Source organism: Ovis aries, chromosome 2 (genome assembly GCF_016772045.2).
Source record: "Ovis aries strain OAR_USU_Benz2616 breed Rambouillet chromosome 2, ARS-UI_Ramb_v3.0, whole genome shotgun sequence".
Classification (NCBI taxonomy): Eukaryota; Metazoa; Chordata; class Mammalia; order Artiodactyla; family Bovidae; genus Ovis; species Ovis aries.
In genome coordinates this window covers 193,891,975-193,914,934 of record NC_056055.1, presented here as the reverse complement: position 1 = coordinate 193,914,934, position 22,960 = coordinate 193,891,975, and the positions used below count along the sequence as shown (strand labels likewise).

At 40.3% G+C, this 22,960-nt stretch overlaps 1 protein-coding gene across 1 annotated transcript in view; it reads right to left on the bottom strand.

Moving 5' to 3' along the window:
• Window positions 1-22,960, bottom strand: part of NABP1 (nucleic acid binding protein 1) — a 133,093-nt gene that overhangs the window by 69,290 nt on the left and 40,843 nt on the right. Inside the window, exon 3 of the mRNA XM_060410147.1 lies at window positions 1,021-1,652. The gene's annotated coding sequence lies outside the window, so the exon portion shown is untranslated. The remainder of the gene's footprint in view (window positions 1-1,020; window positions 1,653-22,960) is intronic.

The window sequence follows — 22,960 nt, the reverse complement described above, 5'->3', positions numbered from 1 at the left end:
CCCAGTTCAGTTCAGTTCACTCAGCCATGTCCAACTCTTTTCGACCCCACGGGCTGCAGCATGCCAGGCTTCCCTGTCCATCACCAACTCCCGGAGCTTACTCAAACTCATGTCCATCAAGTCAGTGATGCCATCAAACCAATATAGCCCAGAGGAGTCAGTTAATCATATATGTAAGAACAGGGCTTGGACCTGATGATCTTTTGAGATCTTCTGATCTCCAGTTCTCCAACTCTGAAAAGTTGTTTAGTGCCAGATTATCTTTTGTCTTTAACCTTTTCACTGGTTGAAAGTTTGCCTAATGCAGTCCACTCATTTATCATATTATCCCAGGTTAGCTTATCCAAGGCACATCTTCTTTTATTGAGTTTAGCAGTCACTTTGCTTAATGACTTGCTGTGCTAACAACTTGGCATACGCTTCATCCACAGTCAGCACCTACTCAGTTTAATTACTTGCTTTGTTGATCTTATACTGTCTTTAGGGAAACACTTTGAAATTTAAATCTTAACCAACTCTGTACCACCCCACACACACCCCAAATGAGATCATAAATAATACCAAAAAGGAAGAAAAACGAGAAGAATTTAAAGAAATTGACATGATTGTCAGGAAGAATTTGATGAATTCAGCATGAAAAAAAGAGACAATTTGACAATCAGAACAGCAAAGGTCTATAAGAATAGAGTTAGGAAGACTAAATCATTCTTTAAAATAATCTTGAGGCTTGCTAAATGTATGCTAAGGATACACTGCAGAAATAGGTTATATTTTTAAACACCAATAGAGCTCAACTCTATGGGGCAAATTTATGTCTTGTCAGCTGCTGTGTAGAGGAAAGCATGCCAGAGTCAAGTCCCCTCATCTCTTCCCTGAACTTTCCATGGAGCTGCCCTGATCCAGGAAAAGCCTTTATTCTCCAGTCCTCATGCAAGAGGAATTCCATTCCATTGCCCTCACCATGTTCTCTGCTACAGGATTCAGACAAATGGCCCACACTTGCTTTGGGAGAATGCTTACCTGTTGTTGTTCAGTCGCTCAGTCATGGCCAACTCTTTGTGACCTGAGGGACTGCAGCATGCCAGGCTTTCCTGTCCTTCACCAGCTCCTGGAGTTTAATCAAACTCATGTCCATTGAGTTGGTGATGCCATCCAACCATCTCATCCTATGCTGCCCTCTTCCTTTCCCTTCAGTCTTTCCACGCATCAGGGTCTTTTCCAATGAGTCAACTCTTCACATCAGGTGGCCAAAGTATTGGAGCTTCAGCTTCAGCGTTAGTCCTTCCAATGGATATTCAGGATTGATTTTCTTTAGGATTGACTGGTTTGACCTCCTTGTAGTCCAAGGGACTCTCAAGAGTCTTCTCTAACACCAAAGTTCAAAAGCATCAATTCTTTGGCACTCAGCCTTCTTTATGGTCCAACTCTCACATCCATACATGTGAGATGGATGGAAACTTGTTTAAAGAACTTAAAACCTTAAAGTCTGTGGTTCAACTTCACCAAGTGCCATTTGTTTACCTGTCTTATCTTTGAGAAAGTCCTCTAGTCCTCTACTGAATCATTAGAAGACGATGGGAAATAAAAGATGAATTGTATATCTCTTTGGACTCTTGGCAAGTTCTCTATAGGACTGTCTTTGGCTTAGTTAACTGAAAAACAAAAAAACACAATATGGAGTTTAATCTGGTTTGTGGAATTTGAGATCAAATGGTCAGGGTCACCTCTGTGCAGCAGCCAACCCGTAGCTTCTGTAATATTTTAATGAAAGAGAGCAATTGATATAAATATATAGCCAGTTAGCAGTTTTGATTGTCTTCACAGGAAAGTGCCAGTGCCCCCAAATGACCAAAGATATACCTATAGGTGAAGATGATTGACATTATTATTCCCTAAATACACTAAAGCTCTAATTTATAAGGTTTATCATATTTGGAATTCTTAGTTCAGTGTCTATCTCATTCCCAAGTTCATTGCAGGCTTTGTCTGCCCAACTTTGAATGGCCTCCAGGGAACTGTGTGCTATAATACCCAACTGCTCCTACTTTATACTCTAAGCCCTTCCCCAGATCATGATCTTTTATGAGGCCAAGGGGATTATAACTGTCTTCACTGATGCAATATTTAGCAGAATGCTTGTCATAAATTGAAATGCTCAGTAAATAGGTGGGTGGATGATTAAGAAATAAATTATTGGCCTGGATGTGTTTTCTTACTTTCCTCAGGAACCTGGGAAGGTCACTTAATCTCAGTGTTCTCACATCTGGCTGTACTTTAGGATCACCTTGGGATGTTTTTATAAAAACAGGGATCACTCTCCACCTCCAGGCATGCCAAGCAACAGTTTACATAACTCTCATGAGTGACTGTGATATGCTGTTAAATTTGAGAAAGAAAGGGTCTAACTTCACTTTGCTCATTTCGGAAACAATTGGCCCTGCTGCCTTACAGGATGTCATTAACGTAAAATATCTTAAGTGCAACATATTCTAGCAAAGAAGGGGGCTATGTATGACTGTACAAGGTAGGGCAGGAGTGGAGGCTGACCAAATAGACCTGCCAGAGAAAACAAACACACAGTTTTATAACCCAAGTGGCACATAAACATGACTTGTCAAATTCTAAGATTTCAATAGAATCTGAAGTTTCCTGAACAAATCAGCTCCTCACCTGTTTGCCTATAAATCACCTATATTTCCCTTTGGCTAATCTTGGCAATAAAGCAACTGTTTTATATAAAAAGTATAAGAAGTTTATTGGAAAGAGTAGTTTGAGGAAAGAAGATTTATTCATTCCTGGCTGTATTTATCTACTTGCTTAACTGATCATAATTGGTCATTTCTATCTCATGCAAGATGATACCTCAGGCTATTAAACCCCTAACATCATGTCAAGACAATTGTTGCAGATACCATCAAAACTCCACCTAGATTCCCTGGATTCCCTTGTTGTATCTGTCCACTCCCCTACCCACCCCCACCCCCACCCCCTGTCCTAACTTCTGCACAATTAACTTTAGCATAACTTCTGGACCTTCTACAGAGAACTGTCCTTGAGCTACAATAACCTCCTAGGCAGGATGCACTGGGAGCCAGAAATGGGGAATGGGATGGGAGGAAGTTGATGTTCTTCCCTGTCTCCCCAGGGCAACAGGTAGTCAACTTCTGACCGATAGAGGAGGAGGAGTATGAAAGCCCAGATCACGTGACTTGAGACAGAATAAACTATGCAATGTCATTTACACACCTGAGTTCCTCTCCTTATTCTATGGCCTCCACTCCCTAACTGGTTTCTTATTTAAGAACTTCCTTGATAATCATTTGCATGTGAACCTTGATCTTAGCATCTTCCTCATAACTTCCTATCTTGCTCAGCTATAGGTATTTTAACTTAAAAATAACTTTCATTTGCATTTCTATGCTTACTCAGATGGAATGTGCCTTTATGTGTCATAAGAGTCAGTTGATTCCTTCTTTTGCGATCTCAAGTCCTTTGACCATTTCATTAATTCAGATTAGATCCTTTTGTTTTTTGAGGTGTGGTTTACATACAGACAAGTAAACAAACCTTAGTGTATAATCCAATGAATTTTTACTTATGTACACACCCATGTAACCACCATCCAGATCGATATAGAACATTTTTGTTCTATATGTGTGATATGTGTTGATTTATAATATTATGTTTCAGGTTGTACAACAACTCCCAAAGAAAGGAAATGCCAAAGAATGCTCAAACTACTGCATAACTGCACTCATTCCACACGCTAGTAAGGTAATGCTCAAAATTCTTCAAGCCAAGCTTCAACAGTACATGAACCATGAACTTCCAAATGCTCAAGATGGACTTAGTAAAGGCAGAGGAACCAGAGATCAAATTGCCAACATCTGTTGGATCATCAAAAAAGCACAAGAGTTCCAGAAAAACATCTACTTCTGCTTTATTGACTATGCCAAAGCCTTTGATAGAGAAGGAATGGCAACCCACTCCAGTACTCTTGCCTGGAAAATCCCATGGACAGAGGAGCCTGGTAGGCTGCAGTCCATGGGGTCGCTTGGAGTCGGACACGACTGAGCGACTTCACTTTCACTTTTCACTTTCATGCATTGGAAAAGGAAATGGCAACCCACTCCAGTGTTCTTGCCTGGAGACTCCCAGGGACGGGGGAGCCTGGTGGGCTGCCGTCTATGGGGTTGCACAGAGTCGGACACGATTGAAGTGACTTAGCAGCAGTAGCAGCAGCAGCAAAGCCTTTGACTGTGTGAATCGCAACAAACTGTGCAAAATTCTTAAAGAAATGGGAATATACCAGACCACCTGATCTGCCTCTTGAGAAATCTGTATACAGGGCAGGAAGCAACAGTTAGAACTGGACATGAAATAACAGACTGGTTCCAAATCAGGAAAGGAGTACATCAAGGCTGTATATTGTCACCCTGCTTATTTAACTTAAATGCAGAGTACATCATGCAAAACGCTGGGCTGGATGAAGCACAAGCTGGAATCAAGATTGCTGCCAGAAATATCAATAACCTCAGATATGCAGATGACACCACCCTTATGGCACAAAGTGAAGAGGAACTATAGGGCCTCTTGATGAAACTGAAAGAGGAGACTGAAAAAGTTTGCTTAAAACTCAACATTCAGAAAACTAAGATCATGGTATCTGATCCCATCACTTCATGGCAAATAGATGGGGAAACAATAGAAACAGTGAGAAACTTTATTTTGGGGGGACTCCAGAATCACTGCAGATGGTGACTGCAGCCATGAAGTTAAAAGATACTTGCTCCTTGGAAGAAAAGCTATGACCAACCTAGACAGCATATTGAAAAACAGAGACATTACTTTGCCAACAAAGGTCCGTCTAGTCAAGGCTGTGGTTTTTCCAGTGGTCATGTATGGATGTGAGAGTTGGAATATAAAGAAAACTGAGCGCCAAAGAATTGATGCTTTTGACCTGTGGTGTTGGAGAAGACTCTTGAGAGTCCCTTAGACTGCGAGGAGATCCAACCAGTCCATTCTAAAGGAAATCAGTCCTGAATAGTCATTGGACAGACTGATGTTGAAGCTGAAACTCCAATATTTTGGCCACCTGATGCAAAGAACTGACTCATTGGAAAAGATCCTGATGCTTGGAGACTGAAGGTGGGAGGAGAAGGGAATCACAGTGAATCACAATTTTTAAAGGTTATAATCCATTTATAGTTATTATAAAATATAGACTATATTCTCTGTGCTCTACAATATATCCTTATAGCTTATTTAAACACAGTAGTTTGTGTCTCTTAAACCACTACCCCTATCTTGTCTCTCCCCCCTTTCCTCTCTCCACTGAGAACCACTATCTGTGAGTTTGTTTTGTTTTTAATATTTACTAGTTTTATTTTTTTAGATTCCATGTTATATGTTATAACATATTTGTCTTCCTCTGTATGATTTATTTCACTAAGCATTATACCCTCCAAGTCCATCCATATTGCTGTAAATGGCAAAATTTCCTTCTTTTTAATGTCTGAGTAGTATTTTATCACACATACACACTCCACATCTTCTTTATTGATTCATCTGTTGATAGAAACTTGGGTTTCTTCCATATCTTAGCTGTTTAAATAGTGCTGCTGTGAACATTTGGGTGGATAAGGATATAGAATACTTTTAGCACCCAGAACTCCTCCATACCTACTCCCAGTCAGTAGTCACCACTCCCAAATATTCTAATCTCTGTCATCATAAATAAGTTTACCCTGTATTATACATGTTTCAAATGGAAACATCCTGTATGTAATCTTATATCAGGCTTCTTTCATTCACCATTGTGTTTGGGAGATTCATTCATGTTGCATATATCATTTATTTCTTTTCATTGCTATGTTATTATTTTACTGTACGGATATACCACAATTCATTTACTCATCCTATTGTTGATAGAAATTTGGGTTGTTTGCAGTTTGGGACTATTACAAAGAAGGCTGCTATAAACATTGTTTACATATCTTTTGGCAGATATAATCACACACTTATGGATTTATACACAGGACTGGAATTGCTGTATCACAGGATATATGATTGACTAGCTTTGGTGGGTGCTATAGCAAGCTTATTAACTCTGTTATATTTACGTAAATTTCTCCCCTACTTGATTGCTTATCTTTTTAACTATGGTTAGCTTCTTTTTTCGGAGAAAGCAATGGCACTCCACTCCAGTACTCTTGCCTGGAAAATCCCATGGACGGAGGAGCCTGGTAGGCTGCAGTCCATGGGATCGCCAAGAGTCGGACATGACTGAGCGACTTCACTTTCACTTTTCACTTTCATGCATTGGAGAAGGAAATGGCAACCCACTCCAGTGTTCTTGCCTGGAGAATCCCAGGGATGGGGGAGCCTGGTGGGCTGCTGTTTATGGGGTCGCACAGAGTCGGACACGACTGAAGCGACTTAGCAGCAGCAGCAGCAGCAGCTTCTTTTTTCCCCAAGTTTTTTTGCAGAAAATTCTCAAACATAAAATTCACCCCTTGTAAGTGTAAATTTGAAGAGTTTTAGCTAGGATTATTGCTGGGAAGGGCTTCCCTGGTGTCTCAGATGGTAAAGAATCCGCCTGCAATGCAGGAGACCTGTGTTCAGTCCCTGGGTTGGGAAGATCCCCTGGAGGAGGGTATAGCAACCCATTCCAGTATTCTTGCCTCGAGGATCCCCATGGACAGAGGAGCCTGGTGGACTACAGTCCACGGGGTTGCAAAGAGCTGGACATGACTGAGCAACTAAGCACATTGTTGTGTAACTACTGCTACCATGAAGATAGAGAACAGGTCCATCACCCTAATTATCTTTGATTTTAACATAGAACTATTTATAATTTTGATGCAATTATTTATGACTAATCTCCCATTGCTTCTTTATTTTTAAAATACTCTATGTTAATTTTTTCAGATGAACTCTAGAATTACTCTACAAAGTATCAAATACCACTGCCTTCTCATCTAGAAACACAAACATATAAGTACAGAGTTCTAGCTCTTGAGTTGGACAAGCCAGCATAGGAATCCCAGTCATTTACTTACTGGATGACATTAGACAAGCTCCTTGCCTCCCTGATAATCAGTTCCTGGGTGGCTCAATGGTAAAGAATCCACCTGCCAATGCAGGAGAAAACAGGAGATGTGCATTCAATCCCTGGATCAGGAAGATTCGCTGGAGGAAGAAATGGCAACTCCAGTATTCTTGCCTGGGAAATCCCACAGACAGTGGTGGCTGACGGGTTACAGTCCATAGCGTTGCAAAAGAGTCTGATGTGATTCAGCAACTAAACAACAACAACAACTGATTATAAGGATGGGACTTATGTCATGAGATTGTTTTCAGAAGTGGTGAGAATAACTAATACATAACAATTGCTTGCTATTTGCCAGGGACCATTCTGAGCACCTTATTTGCAGTGACATTTAAATCTTATTACATTTGTATGAGATACATATTGTACCTCTCCTGGTTTTTCAGGTGGAGAAACTGCAGCACAGAGAAGTTAAGGAAACTGAGTCAGGCTCAGGAATGTGCTGGCTACTGCAGTGTTTCGCAGTGCTTCACAGATAAGACGGTGACACAGGGAAATAGAGCCTAGCACAAAGTACAGAGAAATGTTAACTTTTATTATTATTATTCATCTTCTTTATACACTCAATAAAATTATATAATTGTCTTCATATAGGTCATGCACATTTCTTGTTAAAGCTACTTATAAATATTTTATGCTCTTTCATACTGTTGTGCATAGGATATGTCTTTTCTCCCTTATGTTTTCTCATTGGTTATTTTGAAATGTGGTGAAAGATATTGACTTGTTTATACTGTGTAGCTAAAAGAACTTTAGTAACACTTCAATACCATTTAAAATACCCATTCAAAAAGTAATTTTAATTATGTATAGTGCTCTTTCAATAATAAATGAAGTTAGTAGATAGGAAATGAGAAAAAACGAAGATTAGAAAAAACATTTTTGATTCTTTCTTCCTTGGTTAAAGAGAAAAGAGAGGAGAAAAGCTAGAAAGAAATAATTCACTCATCTGAGAATACTACATAAAAAGCCACAGCACATTATCCCTCCCCCACAAAAAAACACTTTATTCTTAAGTTCTTTTTTTTAATGTGATACTTTAAACCAATATTTACAATTTAAATTAACTAAGTGAATTTTTAAATGTCTTCTCACCACTTGGAGAATTCTGAGATGAGCATACTTTTCCTATCTGGATTTTTGTCTGTTTTATTCTTGATAATCTGATCATGGAAAAAAGGAGGGGAATATTTCTTTTGAAAAACTCATTTTTCTTCAGTAGATAGACAAATATTATCCTTATTTGCCAGACGGGGGAGTGGGTGGGGTGGGAAAAAAGTTTCTCTTAGGTGAAACATTCAAAGGTTTTGACCTTTGTATAGTAACTGAATATAAAAGTGACTATGTCAGCTCTTCTGCGGAACTTGTAGTGCCTGTGAAGGTATGTCTGTGTCACAGTAACATAATAACTGATCTACTATCAGGCTGGAGGCCAATGGGGAAAGGTGACAGTCAAAGAACAAGTGGAATAACTCCAGGAGGCTAAATAAAGGACTGTTTACAAAAGGTGTAGGCAGGTAAGAACTCTAAATGGTGCAGTATGCTCGGACCAGTAATACTGAAACTCATCACCCCAGACCGGAAGGCAAAGGATGAAGGAATAGTGATGGGAACTTGGAAAGTCTATCGATAAGGCCATGTTACAAAAATTCCAAAAGCACAATCATATACAAATCCAATACCAAACCTAATATGTATGCCCTCAAAGAAGGCCCATTGGTGGCACTAGAAAAAATGGTATTTCCCTACAGCCACTCATTACATATTTCTTGAAACTGATTTTATTAAACATAAGAAAATTAGGTGACATATTCATCAAAACTTCGTTTCTAAATGACAAAGACCTATGTCAAGCTGACTTAAAGAAAGAGAATTTGTTTGACCACAGTCAGGAAATTCAGGAGTGCAAGTGGCTTTATACGTAGCAGAATCCAGGAACTCAAGCAGTTGTGACTCGCTCAGGATGAACAAGCATGAGAAGAACTCCAGTATTCTCATTCTATTCATTCATTTCTCCTGAGAGTAGGAGGAATGATCGGGGTCTGAAGGTGCATTGATGTAGTAGGAGCAAGTAGGGGCCAAAATTTAGCAGAAACTCAGGTCACCACACCATGGGCCATGGCCCTTGAGAGTTATTCAGCTGAGGAACTGGGGAAAGGATCTCGCATGTGGACATGGTTCTGCTCTCCCAGTACCCTTCAATTTCTCTGGTCAGAGAGTCCATCTTCCAGTCTGCCCTCCTACCTTATGCAACTTGCAATGGAGGACAAAGTCTAAAGATCTCAGCCTTGCCAGTGACTGGTTGTAAATCAGATTAACTAAGGAGCAGAGTGTTAGAATATTCTTTTGGGCAGCAATACAAAGCCATGACCTCAGTCAGCTTCTCAGGAACAAAATTATTTCATCTCCATTTACCTAACCTCTGCATCTATCTCTCAATTTATCCTGAATTTAGGCAAAGAGGGGCATTATATTTTGGACCCCTAAAAACTACATCAATACCATTACCAAGATTCTGTCTACTCTTTCCATCTCTCAACAGTGCTTTCCTCTCTATGCTTGAGTCTCAGGCAGATTTTCCTCATTTGGAGTAATGATAGCCTCAGAAAGTTCAAGGTTTCAGTAATCTTGCAATTTATAATTTCCAGGAAAAGAAAGTACTTCTTTTATGACAACTCAAGCAAATATCGTGGGAAATTTTTTTCACTGGTTCACCTTGGGTCATGTGTCTTTCCCCTGGACAGGAATAGAGCACCATGATTGGCTACACCTGGGTAACTTGACTACTCCAGTGGCTAGAGTATGGGCCAGCCTAGCCTGAACCACATGCAATAAAGACCTTGCTGGGCTTTGAAAATTGTTTTTCTTATTTCTTACTATTACTGGTTGTCAAACTTGGCTCTGCACTGGAATCACCTGGGGAGCAAACCATCCCAGACCAATTAAGTTTCGGGAATGGGACCCTGGCATCAGGCACTTTTATAGCTTCCAAGGTGTGCTGATGTGAGCTAAAGTTGACAAACATATCCTATGTAGAACATCATGTCTAAGACTGGGTCCCATTAAAGATGCATTGATCTTTCTCTGTAGCTAGTTTAACTTGTTATAAAATAGAAAATCTGAGAGTAGAGGGAGATTCTGGGAAGATGGAAGTAGTAGCACCATGGGTTTTTAATCTTTCTGTATTTCTGCATAAAAACAAATGACTAAAATACAACAATACCCAAAACCCATGAACAATATATGCTATCGCACTGTGTGCAAGGTGCGTACATAGACCATGAAGTAAAAGCTGGTGACAGTAAACCACAGACAATGTCTGTGCAGATGGATGCAGAGGAGCAACTGGGGGTCTGGAGAATCTTAGACAAGGAGATCCACAAAGTAGTAGATTTGAGGACAGCAGCTCCCTTCCTGGACAGGGCGCCACCCAGAGGAGAAACTGCTGGAAGTGAGATCAAATTGAGTAAAATCAGTCAGTCAGTTCAGTCGCTTATGTCTGGTTCTTTGCAACCCCGTGGACAGCAGCACGCCAGCCTTCCCTGTTCATCACCAACTCTCGGAGCTTGCTCAACTCATGTCCATTGAGTCAGTGATGTCATCCAACCATCTCATCCTCTGTCATACCCTTCTCCTCCTGCCCTCAATCTTTCCCAGCATCAGGGTCATTTCCAATGAGTCAGTTCTTCGCATCAGGTGGTCAAAGTATTGGAGTTTCAGCTTCAGTATCAGTCATTCCAATGAACATTCAGAACTGATTTCCTTTAGGATTGACTGGTTTGATCTCCTTGCAGTCCAACAGATTCTCAAGAGTCTTCTCCAACACCACAGGTCAAAAGCATCGATTCTTTGGCGCTCAGCTTTCTTTATAGTCTAACTCTCACATCCATACATGACTACTGGAAAAACCATAGCTTTGAATATATTGACCTTTGTTGGCAAAGAAATGTCTCTGCTTTTTACTATGCTGTCTAGGTTGATCATAGCTTTTCTTCCAAGGAGCAAGCATCTTTTAATTTCATGGCTGCAGTCACCACCTGCAGTGATTTTGGAGCCCCCCAAAATAAAGTCTCTCACAGTTTCCATTGTTTCCCCATCTATTTGACATGAAGTGATGGGACCTGATGCCATGATCTTTGTTTTTTGAATGTTGAGTTTTAAGCCAACTTTTTAACTTTCTTCTTTCACTTTCATCAAGAGGCTCAAATTAAGTAGAATAGGGTCAGTTTAAAAAATGAAGGGAAAAGAATTTGCCACCAAAGTGGTGGAGAGTTGGGAATTTTCACAAGGTAGTTAACTCCAAAACATGGAAGGTAAAGCCCTAAACTTCATAAAAGGTTTATCTTTAGCAGTAAAATATCTAAGTTTTTCACTTCAACTTCATATGCTTCTTGTTATTTAATACTTTATTCCAGTGAGCATATACTACTGGAACAGCAAGCATGTATTTGTAACACATATGCATATGTCTATGCACATATGTATATATACATAAGGACTTCTCCAATAGCTCAGCAGGTAAAGAATCCTCTTGTAATGCAGGGGACACAGGAGATGTGGATTTGATCCCTGCGTGGAGAAGATCCCCTGGAGGAGGAAATGGCAACCCACTCCAGTATTCTTGACTGAAAAATCCATGGACAGAGGAGCTTGGCAGGTTGTAGTCCAAAGAGCTGCAAAGATCTGGACACAACAGAGTGAATAAGCATGCATATATACACGGGGCTTCCCTGCTAGCTCAGAGGTTAAAGCGTCTGCCTGCAATGCGGGAGACCCGGGTTCAATCATACATATATATAAATTATCGTTTAACTTAACTATGATATGTATATATCTATATATATGGGATTCCCTGGTATCTCAGATGGTAAAGCGTCTGCCTGCAATGTGGGAGATCCGGGTTTGATCCCTGGGTCAGGAAGATCCCCTGGAGAAGGAAATGGTATATAATACATGTGTGTGTATATATATATGCACTTAATATTGAAAAGCAGTACACTAAAATACAGATACCTGAACTAGCCTATATATCCCAAGGGCAGTTTAAGTAGAAGCCACTTGGAGATCACCAAGATGAAACCCTGTCTATCTTGTGAACCCAAACCAGGTAATCAAGGAAGAAAGTGGGACCTTCCAAGAAAGCCTGTGAAACAAGCCACTAGTGCCATACCTTTTTCTGCAGGCTTGGAATTGTTTAGACATTATGAAGGCAGTAAATAATGACTATTTGAAAGAATAAGTCTAAAATATGAATGAATGTAGAGTGTAAAAAAACTTTAAAATCAGGTTCTTTTAATGAAACTTAAAAATCAAGCAAGCATTTCAGAATGAAAAAACTAGAAGGAAGAGTATTTAGAACCTTGAATTGGAGAGTACTGTAATGTTGGACTAAACTCAGTTTCAAAAATTAGAATTCCCTGTAAAAGAAACTCTAAAATTAGGTCTCAGTCTTTTCTCCCTGTGACAAATGTACAAGAGATTTCATGAGCATACATAGCTTCTCACTATTTTCCACACATTAGCCATGATTCTAGCCTTATCCCTGCCTCAAAGCAACATATTAGAATGCAAGTGAGACATTCTTAGGTCCTTTTAAATAAAAAACTAGAAAATCTTGGAAACCTTCAGTACAACTATTGTCAGTAACTATGTAGTGGTTAGGACTTCAGTGTTGGAATGGACCTGTTTGGTAATCCAACCATTTCGTCAATGTGTCCAGGCCAATTACATCTCAAAGTTTCATATTCTTCATCCATGAAATGGGTTTAATAATTGTACACATGCTATCGTGATAACAGAATGAAACAATGAATGCAGAGCATATAGGAAATACCAAAATATTGGCTAACAACCACAGCTTACCACTAACATTCTCAGTATGGATGGTAATATACTGGTGTGAAGGGGAAAAAAATGCCATTGAAAACCATTAACTGAAATAATCTTAAGCTTCATTCTTAATAAAATTCTTTAATTGTTTTTCTCATATTCATGTTAATAAATCATTTGTTATTTATGTAAGGCACATGAAGATTTGTTAGTAATTAGATAGAAAGATGTTAGGTTTTCTTCCATTTTATTAACGTTTTGTTGTTTAGTTGCTAAGTCGTGTCCGACTCTTTTGTGACTTCATAGACTGTAGTCCACCAGGCTCCTTTGTCCATGGGACTTCCCAGGCAAGAATACTGGAGTGAGTTGCCATTTCCTCTTCCAAGGCATCTTCCGACCCAGGGTTTGAACCCGCATCTCCTGCCTTAGCAGGCAGATTCTTTACCACTGAGCCTTTGCATTTTTTTTAAGTTTTAGGAAACTCTTCAAAAGAAGGAGGGTTTTAAAACCAAAGGGTGGGTGGAGACCTGTGCAGACAGCTCATCTTACACCTCCAGCCTCAGCAGTGGGCAGGCTTGTGGGGGTCTGGGCTGAGCCTACATCTGTGGGGCCAGGAGCAGCTCTTCCAATCAGAGAGTGAAGGTGTGTGGGCCCGCAAATGCACCAGCTGATTGCAGAAAGGCCCTGAATTCATTGTAACACTTGTGTTCTGAGTTGTCCACGCGCTGGGAACTTGATAAACAAGCTTCCCTCAACTTGAGTCCCTGGCGTCAGCAGTGTACAGCAACCAGCTGGTTTCCTCTTCATGCTTGCAAATGACTCGGTTAGCATGATTTCTCACCAAGGTGACTGAAGCAACTGGTGGGCATAGCATTTGTGTAGACAAAGACTTGAGGACCTGTTTTGCGTGCAGTTTCGGTTATGATCTTTCCAGATATTTTTGTCTACAAGCTGTTGGCCCTGAGAATTATTTACATTTTAATTACAATTGTTCAACCCCCTCTAGGAGAAGAGTCAAGCAGCTTATTTACTTCCTACAGGCAGGCTTCTGAGGAAACAGCTTAGCCAGGCTTGCCGAGCCATTCAACCAAAATAGAGAAACTTGCAGAAGAGCAGCACCACATCCTCATCCGTCAGCTTTGCTTCTGCTCTGCTGGGGCTCCACGTGGGGATCAAAACTGAAATGAGCCTCTCAGTGTAGCAATCAAAATACTACTTTATTTCCCCCCCTCCCTTTTCTTTTAATGAAGCAAACTAACAGATTCTATTTGCATATATGTAGAGCACTCATTTATTGGAAGGGAGAGAGTTGTTATCTGTGTGTCTTTTTCAGATAATCTTATCCCTTTAATCATTTTTCCTTGTTTACAAAGGAAACCTTTTCCTTGTTTACAAAGAAATATTTTTTAAATATTAATCAGCCTTGATCCCCTTCTAAAACAGAATACACTAAACAGAAAGCAAACTTCCATTGATGATATGTGGCCTTCATTATGGATTAGTCATGGAGATGCACTCTGATACCCACAAAGGCTATGGAGGTGGGTGGACTTGTTTGTTCCAACATTAAATAAGCCCCTACTGTTTCAGCCTCAGTTCTTGTTTCTTCCTTTGCCTCTCTTCCCTCTCTCTCTGGCCGCCTGTCTCTAACAGTCTTTCTTTCTGCACGTGCTGTTGTTTCTAATCGGCCATGAACTGGGAAATTGGATAAGCCTGTTTCCTAGAACTAAACGCCTGACATAATGCTCTATAAACAGAGTGCACAAACTTTGGTGTGTACTTGGCTACTAGTTAGGGTGTTTTGGCTGCAAATAATTGAAAACCTTGACTCATCATGGCTCAAACAGCAAGGCTGTTTATTGTTTCCTAGAACTAAGACAGCCCAAGGAAGATGGAGTCCAGGCAGGATACTTCAGGCTGTTTCACTCCCGGGTGATTCTTCTAGCTCTGCCTTTGTCCATGCCTGGCTTTATCCTCCCGTTGGAGGCAATATGGTCACAGTGGTTCTAGAGGCACATCTGGACCCAGCAGTGTTCCAGAAGGAAAGAGAGCACCTCCTCCTGTGTCTCTCTCTTAGGAGAAGGAAACCTTTTCCTGAACTCCCCCGCCCCTCCACTCCAGGTGATTTCCCTTTCCTAAACCAACCACTAACGAAGGGGGTAGAATCCTCAGGATTGATTTGGGCTAAATAGCATCTACCCTGGGCCAAACTGGAATTCCCTTAGGAAAAAGAAGAGGGAAAAGTAGACTTTGGGAAAGGAACCAACAGTGTATGCTAGGAACTGAAATGATTTGCTTATGATTTTTTAAAAGTTTTTTTAGATTTGCAACTGTGTCTAAAATTAGTTCAGATTTGGAGCAGATAATTTTCAGAAAAGGGAGGTATGATGTATTGGGAGATTAGGATTGACATATACACCACCATATGTAAAATGGATAGCTAGTGGAACCTGCTGTAAAGCATAGGAAGCTCAGCTCGGTGCTCTGGGATGACCTAGATGGGTGGGATCAAAGAGGGCAGAGGGAGGTCCAAAAGGGAAGGAATATATGTATATATACGGCTGATTCACTTCATTGTACAGCAGGAACTAATACAATATTTATAAAGCATTTATAATTTAATTAAAAAAATTTAAAATGGTAACCAGAGATATTTAGCAGAAAACTAATATTGGGGCTATGTGTGCCCATAAATGGAAACAAAGTTTGGGGGTTGCTTCTCTGTCCATATTATAGCACTTGGATTAACCTAGAGAAAAAGGCTACACAGTTTACCACAAGGAAATGTTTGGAGGACAGACCTGTTGGACAGGGGCTATAGAGGTGATTGCTTTTATGAAGGTCAGATACCCTTCAAATGACTACTTATAAATACACCAAATGACAGGAAGATCCAACAGATGAATATTTTCTTCTTGGGGCACATTAGGAAAAAGAGATTAAGACCTAGACCACTCTTTAGGGTATAGGCGGCCATGGATAAACTAGGCAAATTCATGTATATCTTTTGTTTCTTTCTTGAAGCTCTGCAAAGCTTCTTCATGGGGAGCTCACATGAGCATTTCTTCAATTAACATAGGAGTATAGATGTAAGACATTTCTTTTAGATCAGCTAGTGAATCTCTCCCATTTAATAGAGTTCAACTTTCCATGAAGGCATCATCTTTTCTTCACAGTGGTCTGGAGCTCCCCTCTACATCTCTAAGTGTGACTTGATGTTCTTTCTCATTGCTCTTTTAGCACTCTTTGCACACTTTCAATATCACACTTGCCACACTGAATTATAATCTTTGATTTTTTGCTTGTCTTTTCCCCTAAATTCCAAGTATCTTGACAAGGGAATCAGGTTCTACTGATTTTTCTTTCCACAGGGTCATGGTGCTTAATGATTATCTGTCAGAAGGATGGATGAATAGATGGATGGGGAAACTAAGGAGCAAAGTCATCAATGATTTATCACAGCGCTCTCAGGAAGTTAGCTGCATAGTTAGGAGGAAAACCATAGATTTTAGGGCTGTTTTCAAATCCACAGATTCGCTTGGTCTATGCAGACTTTTTTTTTTAATTTTTAATTTTTTGATCACATTGTTTGGCATATGGTATCTTAGTTCCCTAACTAGGAATCAAACCCAAGCTCCCTGCAGTGGAAGCATGGAGGCTTAACCATTCAACAGCCAGGGAAATTCCTGTATTTTTATTTTAAAATAAATGCTGTAAAACTATCCTAGAACAAGTAGATACTAGTGGGGATACTAGAGGCAAAACAAAACAAAAAAATCCCTGAAATCACAGCCTCAGACTGTGCATGGTCTTAAGAATGGTGATGTGGCACCCAAAAAAATAAATAAACAAATAAAGAGTTCTTATGAAAAACTTAAACTCATGATTCTCTTCTCCAAGTCACCTTTGGTTACCAACCATCCAGGAGACTGATTCCTAAGCCTGTCTCTGACTCCCCTTTCCAGATTCCAATGTGTACAAAAGGCAAAGTGCTATGAACATGGGGACAATAGCCACTAGATGTCTTCATTCAGTTTAGCTTTGTGACAATTGCCTGGAAAGTCAACATCTGGAAAGATAAAATGTTTTTTATGGTAAAATTCCAATGTAATTTCAGATTTTAGTAAAATCATAGCATACTGTCTGGTTGTTAAAATGGTTTCTTTGGGTGTTGCTCTTGTTGCCAATTATTTATGCTCTTTGTTTCCTACCATACTGAAAAGTTGAAAAAAAGAATTGTTCAATAACAGTGGAATAGCCTAAATGGCTGACAAAAGTAGATTGGTTAAAACAATTTAATATCCTTTTCTAGGGGAATTCATTAAAACAGAATTTTATGTTTTCTTCCATGCTTTATTAAAGTTTTTCATTAGCTTTCTTTTGGTATAAAAGCAAAGTTACTCAATACAAAAAGAGTTAGAAAATATAGACATGCAAAAAGGGATATTATGAACACATAAATTCAGTCTATCTAGTTGAAACTTTGAAATCTTGAGTTATTTCCTTCCAACACATACACACACACGTGAGCACAAACATCTACTTCTTAAAAGTAGGTTCATGCTGTTTCATAACCTCTAATATAACCTATTATAAGGCCACAAATTGCTAGATCGCTGAAAAAATTACTAATTTTCTATTGATGAAAAACTAATTATGAATTATTTTAAGTCCAAATAGTACAGGGGAAATATGATAAGTGGATGCAAATGCTTATAGACAGTTATATAGATATGAAACCACCTATGATTAATAGTGATTATGAACATTGTAAAAATTCAGTTTCTACAAATACAGAATTTTAAACTGATAGTCCTAATGGCCATTTTTCTGAATCATATTCTTTAGTTCCTATTTCCTTGTGGCCAAGTCACTTTTTAGCAAATTATTAGAAGGTATTGATGCTTTTGAACTGTGATGTTGGAGAAGACTCTTGAGAGTCCCTTGGATTGCAAGGAGATCCAACCAGTCCATTCTGAAGGAGATCAGCCCTGGGATTTCTTTGGAAGGAATGATGCTAAAGCTGAAACTCCAGTACTTTGGCCACCTCATGCGAAGAGTTGACTCATTGGAAAAGACTCTGATGCCGGGAGGGATTGGGAGCAGGAGGAGAAGGGGATGACCGAGGATGAGATGGCTGGATGGCATCACTGACTCGATGGACGTGAGTCTGAGTGGACTCTGGGAGATGCTGATGGACAGGGAGGCCTGGCGTGCTGCAATTCATGGGGTCGCAAAGAGTTGGACACGACTGAGCGACTGAACTGAACTGAACTGGTAGTTCATTTTTAAGCTAGGCATCCTTCCTATGTCAGAGCTGCCAGAGATGTATGCATAAGTCATTTCCAACCTGTTTGACCAGAGGCTCAGGGTTTCAGATGGCCAAACTAGTGACACACATGTGGGTCTGCTTGAAAAGGAATTGTCAGTGACTTCTACAAATACATACAATAGAACAAAATTAAAAGTAAGAGGAGATGGGTTAAAAGTACATAGGACCTCTCTGTTCTATGTTTGCAGGTTTTTTATAAACCTAAAATTTGCTCAAAATAAAAAGTTTAAAAATAGTTTGAAATATAAACAGATTGGAGAGAAATCTTCTTCCAGAATTAAGAAAAAAATCAATACCAACCACAGAAAGTTGGGTAATGATGAGACACAATATGAAAATTAGTATACAGGAGACATGCTATAGCATTTTGCACAATTACTATAGTAGAACTGTGCCAAAGTAAAAATAAACATGATTATTATAAGAATCACAAGACTATCTATGAACATGTACTGATTAAAGAGAAGAAGCAAAAGGTTTCTTGCCCTTAGATCCAGGAGAAATTTTTCTGCAGATTTTCCAAACTGAAGATAAAGTGATGAAGGAGTTAAGATTTTCAACACCCTGTTGTTGATCAGTCATTCAGTTGTGTCCAACTCTGCAACCTCATGGAATTCAGCACATCAGGCTTCCCTGTCCCTCACCATCTTCCAAAGTTTGCCCAAGTTCATATCCATGCATACCCTAACTCTAAATAAAACAATGTCCTGTAGAATCTGGATTGAAAGGCAGAGAGGGCAAAGCAGTTAGATTTCTTTAATAGTCATTTGAGATATTAAACTCTATATACAGTCTTCTTTAAAAGAAAAAAAAAAATTTAAAAAGCTTAATTATGGGGAGGACTGAAGTAATGAATGCTTTCAGGAAACATTAGTATACCTGTCCTGTCAGGAAAGTTTCAAAATAAATTAAATCCTAGACAAGACAGGCAGACATGATATACAAGTCAAGAGTCACAATTATCAGCCAAGGCAGAAAGGCACGACTCACAACCATCAGCCAAGGTGGAAAGGCATGACTCATGGCAGAAGGGTTTAAGAAGAAATGGAGAGCAGTATGTTTCCTTAAAGTACATGAGGTGCTCCATGAAACCAGATGCTGCCTGCACTGTTTGTTTGCTGGCTTCTTTACTTTAATCTGTTTAAAAACATCTCTTTGTTGGGAGGCTCAGCCATCTCAAGCAAAATTAGAAAGTAACACAAGCTGTGACTCCTGTTTGTGTCCTCCTTATAACTCCTCCACCAGTTTAAAAGAAGGTTTCAGATAGGCCTAAAGAGAGGAATCGGAGAAGGCAATGGCACCCCACTCCAGTACTCTTGCCTGGAAAATCCGATGGACGGAGGAGCCTGGTGGGCTGCAGTCCATGGGGTCACTAAGAGTTGGACACGACTGAGCGACTTCACTTTCACTTTTCACTTTCATGCATTGGAGAAGGAAATGGCAACCCACTGCAGTGTTCTTGCCTGGAGAATCCCAGTGACGGGGGAGCCTGGTGGGCTGCTGTCTCTGGGGTCGCACAGAGTCAGACACGACTGAAGTGACTTAGCAGCGGTAGCAGCAGCAAAGAGAGGAATGGAAGCATTTAGCCCTGCATTCCTGAGGTCCAGCCCTGGCCACAGGAGGGACTCATAGACTACAATCCTGAAGAACAATGAGAACAGTGGGAAGCATGGAGCCCAGGAGCAGAGGTAAACCTTCAAGGAGGCTGAGTCCAATGCGGCACTGGTGGGCTTATGTGAGATCCAACTGGGAAAGAGAAAGAAGATCCCAAGGGCTTCCTTTATTCATAGGACCTTCCCCTGTGAGCCAATGGAGAGAAGTCCTGGTTTCACTTTAGACTCACAATCTTCTCATGCCCTTTGGCTTGATATCTTATCGTCACTTGGTATTTTGATGTACTTATCTTATAATGAAGAAGGTTTTAAACCAGAATTGGCCCTTAATGAGGCTGCTAGAAGTCTGTCCAGGAGTTTATGGGGATTGGAAGGGAGAGGGTACTGTTTAAGGACCCAGGCTTCCTGGTGACAACCTTAGGACTTGGAGTGTAGTCCACCTGAGCACAGGTCTCCCAGCCCAGCTGGTGCCCTCTGTCCTCACCCCTTGTCTTCTCTTCCCCAAGATGCTACACGTGCAGGATCCATTCTTCTCCAGCCTTTGTCCTGTCTATGCTTAGGCTTAGTCACGTTGTCCCACCTCACCACATATCTATCCCAAGGGTGTCAACATAGCATTTCTATCCTGGACAGGTCATCTGTCACTCAGCCTCCTGACCCATGAATCTGGTTCTTTGGACAATGATTGGGTGCAGCAGGATGGGGGAGAAAAGGAAGTGAACTAAAGATCCTCAGTGTTGAGGGGACAGGAAATCCTAAGCTATAGATGGCAAATCCTGATGTCCACTTCCCTCATGATTCAGATTCAGATAAGAACGTTGAGATCCCAAGAGACTTATTCCAGATTACTCAGTTATTCATTGCCAAAGTCAAAGCTAGAATCCAGCTCACATAAATATCACCCAATTAATATGGCTTCCTTCATGCCACATAGAGACAGAAAGGAAAATTGGGGTCTTTCTAGAAATGCCCATGCTAATAAGAGAATGGGAAAGATATCAGAAATGTTGTACATTAGAAATATTTACAGATATTACGCAGCTCCAAAAGTCTAAACTGATTTCTTTTTTGAAGCTTGCCTTGTCCAAATTGCCAACATCTGCTGGATCATCGAAAAAGCAAAAGAGTTCCAGAAAAACATCTATTTCTGCTTTATTGACTGTGCCAAAGCCTTTGACTGTGTGGATCACAATAAACTGTGGAAAATTCTGAAAGAGATGGGAATACAGACCACCTGACCTGCCTTTGGAGAAACCGGTATGCAGGTCAGGAAGCAACAGTTAGAACTGGACATGAAACAACAGACTGGTTCCAAATAAGAAAAGGAGTATGTCAAGGCTGTATATTGTCACTCTGCTTATTTAACTTATATGCACAGTACACCATGAGAAATGCTGGGCTGGAGGAAGCACAGGCTGGAATCAAGATTGCTGGGAGAAATATCAATAACCTCAGATATGTAGATGACACCACCCTTATGGCACAAAGTGAAGAAGAACTAAAGAGCCTCTTGATGAAAGTAAAAGAGGAGAGTGAAAAAGTTTGCTTAAAACTCAACATTCAGAAAACGAAGATCATGGCATCTGGTCCCATCACTTCATGGCAAATAGATGGGGAAACAGTGGAAACAGTGTCAGACTTTATTTTTGGGGGCTCCAAAATTACTGCAGATGGTGACTGCAGCCATGAAATTAAAAGATGCTTACTCCTTGGAAGGGAGGTTATGACCAACCTAGACAGCATATTCAAAAGCAGAGACATTACTTTGCCAAGAAAGGTCCATCTAGTGAAGGCTATGGTTTTTCCAGTGGTCATGTATGGATGTGAGAGTTGGACTATAAAGAAGGCTGAGTGACGAAGAATTGATGCTTTTGAACTGTAGTATTGGAGAAGATTCTTGAGAGTCCCTTGGACTGCAAGAAGATCCAACCAGTCCATTCTGAAGGAGATCAGCCCTGGGATTTCTTTGGAAGGACTGATGTTGAAGCCGAAACTCCAATACTTTGGCCACCTGATGCAAAGAGCTGACTCATTTGAAAAGACCCTGATGCTGGGAAAGATTGAGGGCAGGAGGAGAAGGGGACAACAGAGCATGAGATGGTTGGATGGCATCACCGACTTGACGGACATGGGTTTGGAGAGACTCTGGGAGTTGGTGATGGACAGGGAGGCCTGGTGTGCTGCAGTTCATGGGGTCACAAAGAGTAGGACACGACTGAGTGACTGAACTGAACTGTCATATAAAAAAAATATCAATTAGGGGCATATCTACACAGCGAAAAACATTTCATAATTACTGTTTACTAGTGTGAAAAGAGATGACTCATTGGAAAAGACTCTGATGCTGTGAGGGATTGGGGGCAGGAGGAGAAGAGGACGACCCAGGATGAGATGGCTGGATGGCATCACCGACACGATGGACATGAGTCTGAGTGAACTTCGGGAGTTGGTGACGGACAGGGAGGCCTGGCGTGCTGCGATTCATGGGGTCGCAAGGAGTCAGACATGACTGAGCGACTGAACTGAACTGAAGTGTGAAATATTGATTATGTATTTTCATAGCAACAATCAAACATAGCAATGGAATTTCACCCCAGTTCTTCCTTCCTTCATGAAATTAGGCATTGTTTTGATAAACTTGAGCAACTGAAAGTATTTCCTTTATACCTTCAAGTCGGTAAATGTTTTTAGGGAAAAAAAAATGTTTTTCTATTTAAAAATTGGATCATAACACCTATGTATAGACATCAGTTTCTAGAAGATGAGCTATTAATATTTTAAAGTACGTGGGGTCTATAAGCCACGTCTTCAGAGCTGTATCCCTTGCCTAAGAAAATAATCTGATACCAACCAAATGATTAATAAGTCCAATCAAACAAATGTTTAGTACCTTAGAGTTTATGTATGGGACACAAAGAGCTGCTGCTGTCACGACAGAGCTTGCCTTCAAGAGGGAAGAATTAGATAAGAACTGAGAACTGTCACAAGAGACAGAGGTGGGGAGAGTGAGTGGGCAAGAAGAGTGTTGCAAAGGATATGGGGGTTCAAAGGAAGGTAGGACACAAATATTTGTTG